Genomic DNA, 14869 nt, shown 5'->3' with positions numbered 1-14869 from the left:
GGTCCAGGAAGGCAGACCCGGGGTGCAATAAGGAAGATCAGAGAGCCCCCAAACTGCGTCCCACTCTCCACGGGGCAGCCTGGGCTTGCTAGGGCAGCATGCACCGAGGGGGAGAGACTGGCTGGAGGAGCAATTCAGCTCCTGCCACCCTGCCCTGCTCCTTCTGCACATGTAGCACTGAGCACCACCGTGATGGTGGAGGCAGAAGAGGCAAGCGATGGGCATTTTTGTGCTCATCTGCCAGGCAGGTATGTCCCAGGCAGTGTGACATGCTACTGTTGGATTGCCAAGTACAGATCTAGATAAAAACCCTCCCTGCATGTTGGCCCCGTCCCGGAGCTGAGCTGCACACGCTGTCATGGTTGGAGACCTCGCTCTAGCTCTCCAGACCTCCCTCCCTTGGATCATGCAAGTTACTCTTTCCCTCCTAGAACCTCCCAGTGACACCGGTTCTGGGCATCATCTGCAGACCTGAAGAGTCTGATGCAGACCTGATGCAAGCCCAGCCCCTGAGCATTTGTCTTCCCAATGTTCTTCCTCCTGCGAGGCAGGGATACCCTGTACCTCCAAGAGGTGGTGAATGGCAGTCTCTGAGGCCTTCCCCAGCACCGTGCAGATGTCCAGCCTCTGCCTGGAAGAGCCCTGTCACTGCTCAGCATGGGCATCTCACCACTGTTTCCACCATCACACGTCAGGCAGAGCATGGCACTGAGATACTCTGGCTATAGGGCTGCATGACCCAGGGAGTGCAGGGGATGTGGGCACTTGGCCAGAGCTCACCTCTCCTGCCCCCGGCCCGTATCCCTGCACGGCTCTGAAGGCAAACCACTTCAGCAACTGGGGGCAAACCCACACTGCTCCAAGTCACTGCAAAATGGGGCTGCTTTATGAAGCCCTCCTGGAGAGGCTGCCCACGTGGCAAGGCTTGCTAGATCTCCTGTTGGGATGACGTGGAAAAATTTCTGGCTGATGGTGAAGAGCTTCCTACTTCTGGTGTGAGCCTGAACAGTCCTGCCGTGCCTTGCACCCGTCTGCTTTCAGCAGCTGCCAGTCCTTGGCGTGATGTTCTGAGAGAGACCACGTGGTGGAAGAGTGAAGTGGTCTCCTCAGCTCAGGCCTCTATGCTCACAGGAGATGGCCTCAGTCATTATCATTAAGCCTGTCATTATGTTGAGAGCATCATGTGTTTATGGCTAGTATCAAGGGGAGCTTTGACTTACAGACTGTCAAAGCCCGCAGTTAAGATGCTGCGGCAAGTCAGTGGTGCTCTTGGTGGGAGAAATGGGGAAGGGTACCAGCAGTGGCAGCAGGTCTTTAAGGATGGTCCCAGATAACCATGGCAGGAACAGGAATCCCTTTGCATTTGAGATCTCAAACCACTGTCCTTTAATCTCCACCCTTCCATCTACCCCTTCACGTGCACCCATGTTATCAACAGTATACTGGGCGCTTCCCCCAGACGTGACTCCAACCCACCTGTCCTGTTCCTTGCTCTGGGTGGATGGGGACATTGTCCTGCTGACACTGCTAGGGCCAAGCCCTCTATGCACGGATGCCACCTTCCAGGGGATGCTCCCCTCTGCAGTGCAGCCCCAAAGTGAGCAGGGCCTCAGTGGGCGCAAGGGGGGCTTTCAGCTCTGCCAGTCTGCCCTGTCAGTGGGGACCCTTCATCACCCGGCATCGCCTGGAGGCAGACAGCACAAGTCACTTGTGCCTGGCTCCAGCCTCGGTGACAAATGTCCTCCCTGAGACACCTTCCAAAGTTGTGTCAGACAGGGTGGGCACAGGGGTGTCTCCCGCTATAGGGCCAGGGATGTGCTGTGCAGAGCCCCGAGGTCCAGCATGGGGGGACCCCTGGTTTCCCTGTCGGTGTTGTCCCTCTCGCTGGGGTGGTGGCCCCAGAGCTGGAGCACAGAAGAAGAGGCAACGGGCTGTGACAATGGAGTGGGGTCCCTGCCTGCTCGGCTGCTGCTGGCGGATGGAGCACACCTGCCTGCCTCTGTTCAGCCGTGTTTGATTTTTGCAGGGAGCCTGCTGCTAGCTGCACCGACACGGCAGCCTGGACCCGGGTGGGAGCCCACGGGGGCACCAGGGAGCCCAGCTCCATCACCTCCTCACCCGCTTTGCCCAACACCAGGACTGGTTGCTACCGCTGGGTGTCCTGCCCTCTGGAGAAGGACAGACCCTGCCCCAACACACCCCTGGGGAAGCCAGGCACTGCACAGGGTGTTGGTGTCTCTCCTTTCAAGCGGGAGATGATGGGGCAGGCCGGCCATCCCGGCCAACTTGCCGATGTATGCTCCTCCCAGAGAGCTGTCTGTGGTGGGCAGCCAAGGCAAGGACCAGGCATCGAAATGCCACTTTGCCTCCGTCGTGGTGGTTTGCAGCCTGCCCTTGGCTGTGGCCAAGGTGGATGCACCACGTCTGTATCCTCTCCTCCTGCCTGTGGGGCAGGCAGCTGCTTGCTCCTCCCTTCTAGCCAGCTTCTGAAAGAGAAAGTCCTCTTCTCTCCCCAATCCCACCCCTCCACCTGCCTCTCTGAAGGTGGAAGGTGAGGGGAATCCCCCCTCATCAGCTGATTTGGGGGATTTCCTCCACGGCAGGCAGGAAATCCCCCAAATTTCCTCGACTGTCCAGGCTGTGTGGAGAACTGCCCCTCCATGTCTCCTCTGCTCCTGCTACAGCACAAGACAGTCCAGGGGGCCCTGGCCACTGCCTAAGGTGGGCCACAGGTCCCTTGCCCCCATAAAGCTAAAAAAAGACCAGCTACAAATTTTTGGCCCTTGCAGAAAGAAACAGTTTCCTCAGCCTTCCTCCATCCCCTGCCCAGGCGGAGTCTTCCTCCTCGGCCGTCCAGCCTCGGGACACCTTCTCTCTCCCAGTCTGGGAAGATGCCAGTCTGCTTTCTGCGGGATCCAAGTAGGATGGCCGCCTCCTCCCTGCCACCCCTGGATAACTCGGAGGCTCCCACGTCGCTGTCCCCGTGTGCCCGGGATGGCTCCCAGCCCAACCCAGCAGCTCCCAGTAAGCAGGAGGCTGCGGGCTGCCTCCCACCCTCCTTCTCCTTGGGTGCAGAGATGGAGGGTGCCGAGGAGGGGTCGAGCACACACACACTTGCACGCACTTGCACACACACATACACGCACCTCCGAAAGGAGCAGGCTCTCTTTAATGAAAAGCAACAGATGGGTATAGCTGGCAAGTGCAGGCTTCCAGGGTGGGGGCGTTTAATGATGTCTTTAAACATTGTGAGCGTGTCTGTCTCTCACTCGTGTCCCTTCTGCTGTGCAGTGGGGACGCCTCTCCCCAGGCCGGTGCCTTGGGAAGAGCCCTCTCGCCAGCGGGGCAGGTCAGGGAGATGAAAGCATGCCTGCGAGCCCGAGCTCCCACCTCCTAGGAGACGGACATTGCCTCCCAGCCCGGGGACAATGGCGGGGTCTGGTCCCCCCGCGTCGTCTCTTGGTGATGTCACATCGATCAGAGCAGCCGTACTGAGGGGAGGGGAACAAACACGCACGCACACAAAGGAGCCCGCTTTGAAGTCCCGCGAGGGAGCGTGCCTGCTGCCTCCAGGCTGCCCGTACCTCCCAGCGCTCGGGCCACGGGTGTGTGTGAACAGGGCTGGGGCGGCATGGCACGGAGGGGTGGGTGGATGCCCGCGGTGGCCGGATGGGAGGGCTGGAGCCCGTGAGCATCCGCTGCGCTCCCGGGACGCAAAGGGGACGGAGGCTTTGGTTTCCTACACCTGCCACAGCCTGGTTCACACATGAGCTCTCCCCTAGCTCAGGCAATGTAACAGCCTTCCCAGGGGCTGTGAAAGCCAACCGGCCTTTCTGTGGCCAGAGAGATGTTCACAGACCCTTACGTTAACCACACTGGCTATACCAGGTTTCGAGGAGTCGCTCCGGGTTTGCAGCCAGCGTTGCTACCGGCGATGACAGGGATTCGCTTGGCCACCCAGAACCAAAGCTCCGATTACAGGTGGTAATTAAACGCATTTGGGTTCTTCACATTTCTTTCCTGATGGAGCTGTTTTCTCCACAACCGGGAGGCCTGGGAGATTATCCAGTGAAAATGGAAACCCTTGCCGCATCACATGACTCCAGGAGCTGGGGCTTCGATGGGAAAGCACCAGCACGAATGTCACACATGCTGGCAACACCGCTGCCGTAACCGAGCCTGGTGTGTGACCAGCCTTCAGCAACTTGTAAAGCAGAAAAGATACAGGCTTATTTAAATGCTACAGACTATGTGTATCAGCGACTGGATTTGCCATCAAATTTTCTCCTTTGCTGTGCACTGCAAAAGTTCCCATCCATAAAAGAAGGAGCATGAAGCACCCATCACCCTATACCATGTCCATCTTGCTCTCGCTTCAGCCAGTGTTGTTGCACTCGTGGCATTACTGGAGACACCAGGCTTCTTCCAGCCAGCTACTACAAGAAGAAAACACATGCAACCCCCTTGGGACAGCCCGGGCCAAACCTCTCAGTGCCACAAACAAGTGAGATGAGCTGTGTTGCCCGGGAAAGCTGGGCAGAAGAGCGGCGAGCAGCCACTCGTGCGTGCAAGATGAGCGCAGGGAGCAGGACCAGTAACTGCTGGACTGGAAGAGCTCCCGTCCTCGTACTTCAAATGTGCACATACTTTGGCACAGGCTGCAGCATCGCAAGCTGCATCCCCAGCCCAGTCCGGCCCTGGTGGGACGGGGAGCGTTTCCTATTGACTTCAGAGTTCATCTCAGAGGCTGCACTTACTCCTTGGAGAATAACTCCCAGATTGGTATAATTTTCACTCATTTTACACATCCACTAAATGCCAAATCGGTGCCAGCCACCTGGTTTTCCACCTCCGCCCAGAGCATAACTTCTGGCCCCAGTCACATCACAGCTGAACGAAGCAAAAGAAACTGTTGGCTACAATTTTTAAAAAGTGACTAATTGTTTTCAGCATCTTCCTTTTAATTAAAAAATTAGGGATCAAACCAAAAACACCCGAGAAGAATTCAATTTTTAGAAAGAGCGGCGCACTTGTCATCTGGAAAAATCAGACGGCAGGCAGCTAAAAATAGAGATCTCCTGAACTTCTGAAAACTGTGCCCACTCGCGCTGGTTTTCTTCCGCTCTAGCTGCACATGAAACCATCAAAACCTTTTCCTCCGCTCCTCTGTTTGGGCACCAGTTTAATCAAACAGCTCGGGGAACAGCATGCATCTGCAGCTGCCAGGGGGGCCGGCAGACAAACCCTGCTGACAAGTAGGCTCTCTGTAAACTGTGGCTGCAAAGTTTGTTTACAGTGTTAAATGTCCATGAAAGTGGTGGCGATATTTAAAAATAAGGATGTTTTTTCATCTTCTGAATGGAAGTCCCGGCCTGGCCTGTGTTGTTGCAGAGAGGCACTTAAAGCCCCTCAGGAGCCACGCGATGCTGCAGCGGGCTCCCGCAGCAAGGAGGACGGATGCTCGTGCCAGGACGCTCTCCTGGCTGCCTCCGCACCTCTGGTGCCGAGCCGGCACTGGACCTGCCGTGACCTGCCAGCATCCCTGCTTGTCCAAGCCACTCTGGACAAAGAGACACCCCTCGGTACCGGCTGGGCTATGCACGCCTTGGGAATACAGGTTTGCCGATGCCTGCAGCCTGCCTGCACAGCAGGCAGGGCATGCCCACGCTGTGATGCTTGCCGATGGAGATAGATATGAGTGTGCAATGCCCAGGGTGCACGGCTCTTGCTCTTTGAACTCACAGTGTTGGCAGATGTGCCCACGTGGCACCAGGCACAGCGTATTTTTAAATGGCAGAGCATCTTCCAGAGCTTCTCCACCTTTAAAAGAACCACCTTGGAAGCTCGACCTGGAAATCTTTGTAGCCAACCGAACGGACAGTCCCACCTTATGCCTATGCTTCGAGTCTGCTGCCTTGCACTTGGAGGAGACAAGGCATCCAAATACAAGAGACCAACCAAAGGAAAACACCGTCACCACAGTGCACGCCTCTGGCTTGGGGGGATGGGAGGGAAGAGAAAAGAAATAAAAAATTATCCAAACTTTTAAGCAAAAGTTCTAGGGCATCTTAAAAGGAATGAGGTAAAAGCTTCAAGTATCATGTCCTTCTCCTGTCGGAGCCTCTTTGCTTAACAACGCAGCGCACTATTGCCCCTATATGCTAGCAAACACGCCCACTGACCAACCCATGGAAAATGGTTGGGCTTTCATTTTCCACCGAGCGGGTACATTTCTTTGGCATCCTGGATGTCAAGCATTCCTAAGGCAACACGGTGAAAACACACTCGGCTCACAAACAGGGCATGTTTCGGGGCTGCAGTAAACACCAGTGCTACTCCCTTTCGGGGACTTCTCCTCCCCTCTCCGTAACCCAGACTGCGCCACAAAGGAGCAGATGCTGGTGCTGCTGCAATTTATTTTAATTCCAACCCCCCCATCTTTTTCTCCCCCCCCCCTTTTTTTTTTTTTTTGATTTTGCGTGTGTCTGGGTAAATTTAGTTCCCATAAAAGTGAAGGACTGTCAACACCAGCTTTGGAGCCAACCATACTGCCGGCAGCTGTTGTGAGGGCTGTGCACACAAAGACCCCAAGTGCACCTCGGTCTGTCCCCCCCCAGCCCCCACGCAGCCCTCCGGCAGGTCCAGCTCCCGACCCCTTCGGCTCTGTCCCATGGCCTGGAGCCCCAGCTCGGCTCAAATCACACAGCCCCTCTGCCTCCGCTCTTCCCAGCCCTCCCGATCCCCTCAGCCTGGCTTGATCCTTCCTGATCCCCCATCCCTCCCCACACCCGTGCTGCTCCTCCCAAGCTCCCCGTCCTCTCCCACCTCCCGCACCCTCCCAAGATGGGTGCAGCCAGGCAGAGGTACCATCCCTTCGGCCAAGGCAGCGCCCCAAGGGCAGCTGGACCAAGGAGGGACAGGACAGGGTCCTGCCGAGGGAGCTCTCCTGCAATGGAGGATCCCAGTAAGGTAGCTCTCCTTGGATGGGGTTCTCACCAAGGGAGATGCACATGGCCCAGAGGGGATGGCCATGCTGGAGGGTCCTGCAGCACTCCCACTCCCACCCCCTCAGCTCTGTTCCTCCCCTCTGTTGTTCAGCATCCCTTGGCTCTCTCTGGGCACCAGTGGACCCTCAGGGGGGGTTTCATCCCACCCAGGTCTGTGCCATCATGGGCTCCCTGTACACAGCCTCCTGCAGGCAGGGGCCCGAGGAGCTCTGCAGGCAGAGCCAACTGCTCTTCCACCAGCAAAATCCAAGTATTTGGGGCTTTTCCTGGAGTTTCTTGTGAAATGGTGCCTGGAGGATGTGTGGGAGGCATGTGTCCCCTGCAAAGCAGGGCCAGCCCAGCTCTCGCACGCGGGGTCTCGCTACTGGGCACCTCGGGGCACAGGGGAGGGGGCAACGCTCAGGCTGGGGGTCGCAAACCACTCCCTTGCTGGAGAGCAAACAGAGCTTATGCTCACCAAGCAGCATTGCCTCCAGAGTCCTGCGGAAGCAAACCGCTTGTCATTCAGGTCCCAAGGGACCCCATCCCCACCGTAGGCAGTCCAAGGGGGCCCCAAAGGCTGAGAGTCTCTCTCCACTTCCCCACAGCTCTAAGATCACAAGGGAATCCCATCTTCCTCCCCTAAATCACGAGATGGGTCTCAAAGCCTGGGGAAGCACTTCTTTTTCACAGCTGCTCTTTGAATGGAGGAGTTTGAATGTGACGCTTTGGGTTGTGTTTTGATGCACTTTCGCTGGTGCCTCCCCGCTCCATCCTGCGCGGGTGCAGGAGACCTCTCAGCACAGCGCTGCCGGCCATTGCTCACACATCCCTCTGCATCCCTCTTCCCCCGGTTGCTGGAACGGCCAACTTCCCCCGGCTGCCTCTTGGCCTTGCTTACTCATGGCACCACATCTGCTCCTACCTCCTGCACAGCGTCTGGGCAGCTCCAGCTCCCTTCCGTGCCTGGGACCGGGTCCTGCAGAAGAGCCAGGTCTGGGCCAGTGGGCTTCCTCTGTGCTGCCTGCATGGAAACATTGTTCTCCAAGGCAAGGGGAAGGCAGTTCCTTGTTGGTGACTCTTCTCCAGGCAGTGGACTCAGCCTCTAGCAGAGGGTTGAAATTGCTTGGGACATGGCCAGAGGGACTCCACATCCCACCAGGAGCTTGCTCACAGTGAGAAACGCAGCCCTTGCTAGCAGACTTGCACCAGCAAGCACTGAGAGGCTCTCCAAAGCATTCAAGCTGGCTCTGCACCCCGCTCCCTTTCTGAAGCTCCCAAACACCTCCGACAGGACACCCCAAACTCTCTATCAGGGTCTGCTGAGCTGGGTGAGGAGGACACGTGAGGAGCCCCCATGCAGGAGCAGGTAATGCTCAGCCTGTCCCTGGCACTGCTAGGAGGTATGTCCTGCCAGCGCACTGCAGTCCCATGAGGATGCGGTCTGCTGGCAAGCCCGTCCAGCCCCTCCGAGCTGCTAGCGGGCCGTCCCTGCCAAGGACTCATCCTGCTCCTCATCTGCCAGGAAGCCAACTGCACAGACAGCCGGGCTGAGCTCCTTCAGCCTCTCCTGCTCTGCTGTGCGACTGGAGCCTTCTCCGTCCAGCATCTCCAGCAACCCACACGGTCCTCCTGAAGGCTCGCCATGATTTCGCCCGTGCCGCCAGCCTCCTCCGTCCCTCTCCCTGGGGAGCAAGGGGTGATTCACGAGCCACAGGGCCAGGAGGGGCAGCCTGGGAGCGCAGCGAGGTGAGATGTTTGCCAGGGGCCAGCACAACTTCGCCTTGTATGGACGAGACGGCTGGGAAGCGGTTAACACTTTGGTACTGGATTGATTTCTCCTGGAAGGAAGGAAGTGTCCTCACACAGAAAAAATGCAGAAATAACAGGGTTGGGGTTTTTTTTGTTTTTTAAAAATAGCTATTCTTTTTTTCCAGCCATCTGTGCCATTTGCAGCTGATGGGAGGGGGGACGGTGCTGGATGGGGGGAATCATTTGGGTTTGGGACCGATATTGCATTTACAGTGTACAAAACAAGAGAGGACATCTGTCCCCAGTGGAGTATTACGCATAGATCTAGGATTTTAGTATTGCACTCACGTCCAGTGCTATCATTACAGATGCACACAGCGGAGATGGTCACGCACAACCCTGCACTCCCTCCTCCTTGCCGTCTTCCTTGTCTGCAATCCGCCATGGCTCCCTTTGCCCATGGGCTGCTCCTGCTACTCCAGATCTTTGAGTGCTTTCCAACCACAGCGGTCTCCTTCTGGCCTTCCCCCATCCCTTTTCCTGCGCATTGATGCTGCTGGGGAGCAGCACCTGAGCAGCAGTCAGGAGCATGCCACTGCCTGGGCCCAAGGCTGGTCCTTCACACCTCGACAAAGCCAGCCATGGAGAAGCCCTCCCTTTGCAGATAGAGGGTCTCCAAGCCTCTTTCAGGAGCAGCCCTCAGAGACGGCAGACTCGTTCTTCATCCAGGTAAGATGTCATTGCAGACAGCATCATCCCAAGTGCTAGTCGTGTAGTGCTGCAGCTAACTTGCGCTCGCTACAGATGCCCTCCGAAAACGCTCTAACCCCTCTTTAGCGAGCCTGGTCACTGGCTATGCTCCCTGTTAGCAGCAACAGGGTATTTCTGTCATCAGCCAGGCGTAAAACCTTCCAGGCTTGCCTGCAGAAGAGGGTCTGGGCGCTCCGCTGGTGCTTCCCCAGGGAGCACGCTGGCCGGTGCAGAGCAGCAGAGCCGCTCGCTGGGGAATGGCTGCTGGGAGCATCCCGAGGGAGCTCCTGCACTGGGGCAAGCGTGTGGGAGAGGAGGCTGCTCCTGCCAAAACTTGGTCCCGTCGGGAAGACGGTGATGCTGAACTGAGCCTCTGGCTGGGATGTCCCTGGGCACAGTCTTGGCATTTGCACAGAGGCTAGCAGTCCCAGTGGGCCCTTGCTAGCCCTGCCACGTGCCTGGAGCTCGCTGGGCAGGCTCTGACTGCAGGCAGTGTGTCTTTGCCAAATGCTTTTCAACAAAACCTTCAGCCTGATGTCGGCTTTCGGTTTTGGCGTGTCCCTTCCCTGCCTTTCCTGGTTATTTCCAATGGTGTGATCACCCATGCAGTATTTTCAATCCCGCCAAAAGAGCTCATTTAAGTTGTTAGCGAATATTCAAATGAAACAAGATGCTGCTCTGTTGGCTCAAGCGAGACAGGACCCAGTTGTGTGCAACGTGCTCCAAGAGTGAGGGGTTGAATGGAGAAGGCACCTGGGGAATGTGGCTCTGCTGGAGAGGTCCCCAGTCTCCTGCTCCTGCCCTTGACTTTGGAGGGCAGAAGGTGGAGAGGAGAGGGGCAGGTGACAGATGAACCATGGGAGGGAAAAGAGGGAGTCGAGGGAGCAGAGCAGCCCACGTTAATTTTATTATCTATGTATAAATGTGAAGGTTTGCATGTGCCAGCTGGAGGTTTGCATGCCCTGCAGAGCAGGCAAAGGGGAGCAGATGTGGTCAGGAGGAGAGGTGGTGATGGCAGGGCAGAGAGGACTACCAGTGGTTCGGAGAACCTACTCTTACAGCCGGGAAGTAAGCATGTGTCCTGGGGTTCGTTACAAGCCATTCAGGCAATTAAGCTCACTTGCCTTGGGATTTTGGAGGAGAGAAGCACCAGACCGGTGGCTACGTCCTGTGATTTACAATACATCTGATAGTTCTAGCCCATTAATAAAACATGCAGTTTGCCATGAAAGGCACATCTGCCTATTTTAAAGACTATAATAATGGATAAAACTCTGACACATGGATTTCTGTAAGAAAACTAGAACTGTAAATAGCGTTCCAAAATGATGTATTCCATCAAATTCAATGGGACAGTTATTGTATGCTAATTAAATACTACTGAACTATTCAACGGTTGGATGCTGAATAGAGACCCGATTTTAGAAAGCCACACAGTTCCTCAGAACACCCACAGACTCCCAAGGCTTTTACTACTGTCCCGAACCTGCAATCAGCTCTGATAACAGGCTCCAGACAGGCAGAGCACAGGCTTTTCACAGGTCAAGTGACCTGTCCGTCAGGGGCTCTGGGAACATGAGCACGGCTGCAATCCACTGTTTGGGTGGTTAAGTGATTTCAAATGAGGATTACACATCCCGTCTCCTCGAAATGAGACCATCCAGAGCATAACTTGCTCTGCAGTTACTCTTTTTCTCTTGGGAGAAGAGCTCCACACACTCCTCACCGATGCCTCTTCCCCCTTCCCAGGATGATCTCCTGACTGCACTGCTTTCCAAGACTTTCTTCACTTTAATTCACCTGGGCCAAGCTTACCTTGCCCGTTGGAAGTACGTGTTGGGCCCTCCAACCAGTGCAGACCCACTTCCATGCAGGCTACAAACAAGCAAATGCATGAAAAAGGGCTAACTGCAAAGACAAGTCTGGTATTTGCAATGGGAGGAGAAGTGTGCTAAAAAAGACAGGTCTTGCCCCAGCTCTAAACTGACCCGCTTGGGGCTCAAGATGTTCACTGGCAGGGATGGAGAGCCCCAGGGGAGTTTCCAGGAGTGGTGCCACGCTCCATAATCCCACGGAAACCCTTCTCCAAACTCCTGCGCTGTGACAGATCAGCTCTCAGCCAACTCCAGTCTGCGGGGCTTCCTCCTCCTCGGCCCTTTTCACAAACAGCCAGACCGAAAGCTAATGAAGTGGAGACAGAGAGAGAGAGAGAGAGAGAGATATTTCCAAATCTTCACTGGTGCCTGACATTATAACCTAATACGTGGGATCTTGTTCCACCCAGCACCTTGGTCCGGGACCTTTTGCATGATCTAGCCCAGGACTGCCAAGCTCTCTGTATAAGAGCAGTGTATTGATAAAGCCTGTGGACACTTTCAAGTCTGCTAAAAAGATGTTTCGAGGTGACAGATCTTAAGCAACACACAGAGCTGAGCGCTGCTCTGCTCTCCACACCCTTCCCCGCTGCCAGGAGAAAGCAGCCACTATCAGTGATAGCTGGATCCAATTTATCAGGCGCTTCGAGGAGACATTCATCAGGCAAGGAGATAAATAATCTTCAGATGGAACAATTAAATTTAATTGCCTGAAGATTATTTGTCTCCTTCCCTGATGATTGTCTCTGCTGAGTGCCTTATAAATTGGATCCAGCTATCAGCAATATTAACTGCGTTTCCCCTCAAGACTGGCCCAGCTGCCCAGACCAAAACACTGGGCTCAGAATAAACTTTCACTGTTACGCATTGAAACCGATGTTGCCTCAAGGCTCGTGGGTGTCTTTTTTCTTGCAGATAGACAGGTCCGTGGTCTAGGTGGCTGGGTTTTCCGGTCCCCGGTGGGTGCATCCCGAGCTCAGCAGTGCTGCTCCTGCTCCGATGGCCCCGTGGCAGTGATGTCCTGCTTGGCAAAGGCTTGAGGAGGGATGCGGTGAGCCCCGAGGTGGTCCATGCAAGGTTTCAGTGAGCTGGGTTTTGTTGCGGCTGGAGAAACGAAGAACCGAGGCGGTGGGCAGCAACGGCATATGTGGGAGCGCGCTTGTGCTGGCCACGAGAGAAATGGTGATGGAGCCACATCTCAGACTGAAGAGACCTTCAGCATGTGTGTGGGCTCCCTAATGCCTGTCCCAGTCAGTCTGCCAGCTCGACAGCCAGCAAACTGTGGGAGCGTGGCTCTTCCACGTAGAGGCAGAGCCAGGGTAGCCACCATATTCATGTTACTCCAGGCCAGGACCAAAGCTGGAACCTCTTCAACAACCCAGGAGCCATCAACTCCCTCCTCTGTATACATCTGAAGTCTGGAAAATATCTTAAATATGGGAGAGGAAAGGGAGGGGTTTGATCCTCAGCTGGTGTAAATCAACGGAGCTCCATTGACGTTGTTGGACGATTACTGAGACTTATGTCCTCTGACCCCAAAAATTTCTAGGGAGGGAGGTAATGACTGCAGAGCATTCCAGTGTTGCAAGAGATCTTCCTCCAGCCTGGCTGCGGGGAGGCTGTAACTCCAGGGGCTGGGAAGCGCAGGGATAAGTGTCTGGGTGAAGGAAAGGGAGAAAATGCCCCAAGATTCCTGGCTCTGAGTCCCAGCTGGAAGGCAAGGTGGAAACCAGAGAGACTGGGCTGCAGGGACCATATACCATGGGGAGATCTCACCCTCCTGCACCTTTCTGAGTGTGGAGGATGGACAGCTCTGGATACGAGCACCATGATGTCCTGCTCTCAGCCCACTTCTGGGTAGCAGTGGAGTCTAACGCGTCTGCCAGGCAGGACTGAGTCCAAGTCCACCGGTGCCCACCCTGCACACTGTGCACCATGGGAGCAATCAGCGGCTCACCCCACGTCATCCACCCTGCCTGCCTTGGGAGAACTTTGGGCTGTTGGCAATCGCCAAGAGCCGCGGGCAACGCAACCCTCCGCTCAAACGCTGCCGATCCTCCGACAGACGAGCTGCGTCCAGACGTCCCCGAGCAAAAGGCAGCGTTTGGTGGTGCGGGCCGGGTGCCAGCGCTGTGTGCTCCTTCCTGTGAGCAGCGCAGAAAAGACCCTGGAATCAACATGTTTACTGACAGACTCCTGCTCTGTTGGCCTGGTTTTCTAAGGAAATGAAGCTTGTGCAATCACATTGTCTGGGGGTGTCTGTTCCTAATAACTTCTCAGTCCACCAGCCAATTCCAATCCAATCTGACGGAGGGGGAGAGGTCTCAAAATATTGCGTTCTCCCAAGTCTGCCGGCAGTACGCTGGGTGGCTAGCTGGGGTGCAGGTAAGTTGGACCAGGCGAGGAATGGAAGCATCTTCTACACAAAGTCACGGAGAAGAGCGACAAGGTCACAGTTGGTTGCCAGTAGGTAACCCACAGCCCCGTTGGGAAGAGGACCTTGCCAGCAGTGGCCAGAGCTGGATGCGCACCATCAGCTAAGAGAAACATGCGTGTCCGGAAGGACGTGAGCTCCAGCTACGCAGGGCCTGGCGCTGCCTGCAGTTAGCGCACGTCTGGGCAGAGGAGGACAGAGTCTGCAGCAAGCCATGGCTGCCAGAACGTGTGGAGCTGAGCGCTGAAAAGCCTCCAGCTCCCCGAAGTGCTGGGGCTGAGGGATCCTCGGCTGGAAGGCGTGGGCTCCCAGCGGGCAGAAGTCTCCCTTCCGCTGGGGACAGGCGTTTCCAGGACCGGATCCGCGCCGCAGGCTCCTCGCCAAGCAGAGCGGGACCCACGGCCGCCCTGCGTCGCGTCTCGTCTTGCTTCAGTCTGGACAGGATCTGGACAGCAGTGCCTTGTTTCTCCTCTCGTTGATGCTGGTTTAATTTGCTGAAGGCGTTCGATGGTGCACATGGTCTCTCTAGCTCAGCCCTGCCAGTAATATGAGCTTAACAGAGCTGGAGAGGACTTTTTTTTTTAAGCGCCTATACAAACATGATTTGTTTTGTAATAACTCTTCTTCTGTTCTGTTTTGAAGGGGATGATGGCTCTGGGATCTGAAGGGCTCGGAGACAGCTCAGAGCAGCTCAAATTCCTCCCCACGTGCTATCAATTAACGTCTTCATTAAACACCCAGATCAAAGCCGCTTCCAGCCAGAGCATGACGGCGCAACAGAGCTTGGCTTCGTGAAGTCACTCGCAATTGGTGACAAATCAAAAAGGGCTTGGTTTGTCCTGTACCAGCCACACATCGAAACGGGAGATAACTGCCAATGGAGGGAGCGAGTGTCCTTCCTCAGCTCCCCGTCACAACCCAGACCAGAAGACAAGACCCAAGCCATGGCGAGGGATGAGGGACCTGCTGCATGTGCACTTGCTGGGAGAGGCCCTCCCTGCGGCAGCGGATCGCCACCCCTTGCCTGGCAGCCTGCTCCCAGGCCAAATCTTTGGTCCCACCAGTGCCAAGGG

This window comes from Gymnogyps californianus, chromosome 15 (genome assembly GCF_018139145.2).
Source record: "Gymnogyps californianus isolate 813 chromosome 15, ASM1813914v2, whole genome shotgun sequence".
NCBI lineage: Eukaryota > Metazoa > Chordata > Aves > Accipitriformes > Cathartidae > Gymnogyps > Gymnogyps californianus.
This window is presented reverse-complemented; position numbering follows the sequence as displayed.